Source organism: Anneissia japonica, unplaced genomic scaffold (assembly GCF_011630105.1).
Source record: "Anneissia japonica isolate Jap-2015-1 unplaced genomic scaffold, ASM1163010v1 scaffold170537_len649_cov106, whole genome shotgun sequence".
NCBI classification, from domain to species: Eukaryota; Metazoa; Echinodermata; class Crinoidea; order Comatulida; family Comatulidae; genus Anneissia; species Anneissia japonica.
In genome coordinates this window covers 1-680 of record NW_022727129.1, presented here as the reverse complement: position 1 = coordinate 680, position 680 = coordinate 1, and the positions used below count along the sequence as shown (strand labels likewise).

Here is a 680-nt window from a genome sequence, read left to right as displayed (position 1 = left end):
TGGATTGTCATAGGTTTAATTTAGTGTACTGGGAGAACGTTCCTAATATTGAGTCCAAATGGTGTGGTAAAAGTTCCCAGTGATTCTCTTTATCTTTGCGATTTTTGTCACTCCAATTGGCATTATGGTCAATTGCAATCACTCTGATTGCAATATATATGTAAATACAGTGTTTAATTTGATGATTTATTATATATAATTTAACAGTGTTAACGGCTATCTTGATTTATATTATATGTACCTATATTGTTTCTAGCCGTACCTATTGTGTAATGGAGTGTATCTGGTGGTATTTGAATCTGTTAACCATGAAGCCTCCGTGGTCTAGTGGTTATGACACTCGCCTTGACAGCGAGAGGTCGCAGGTTCGAGTCCCGCCAGAGGCATTTTATTACACAATTTCTTTATTCATTTATTTACAGGACTACATTCGTTGAGAGCTATGCTACACGATGTATTTATTAAGTCCTTTATTCGAACACTGTATTTACCTTTCTTTGATGATTTATATATGATTTAACAGTGTTAACGGCTACCTTGATTTATGTTATATGCACATATTTGTTTCGAGCCGTACCAATTGGGTAATAGAGTGTATCTGGTGGTATTTGAATCCGTTCAACCATGAAGCCTCCGTGGTCTAGTGGTTATGACACTCGCCTTGACAGCGAGAGGTCGCA

The 680-nt window shown here is 37.1% G+C and overlaps 1 non-coding gene across 1 annotated transcript; it reads left to right on the top strand.

Annotated features, from left to right (window-relative positions):
• Positions 1-313: 313 nt before the first annotated feature.
• Trnas-uga lies at positions 314-386 on the top strand. The gene has a single exon. It is a non-coding gene; the product is annotated as a tRNA-Ser (tRNA).
• The last annotated feature ends 294 nt before the right edge of the window (positions 387-680 follow it).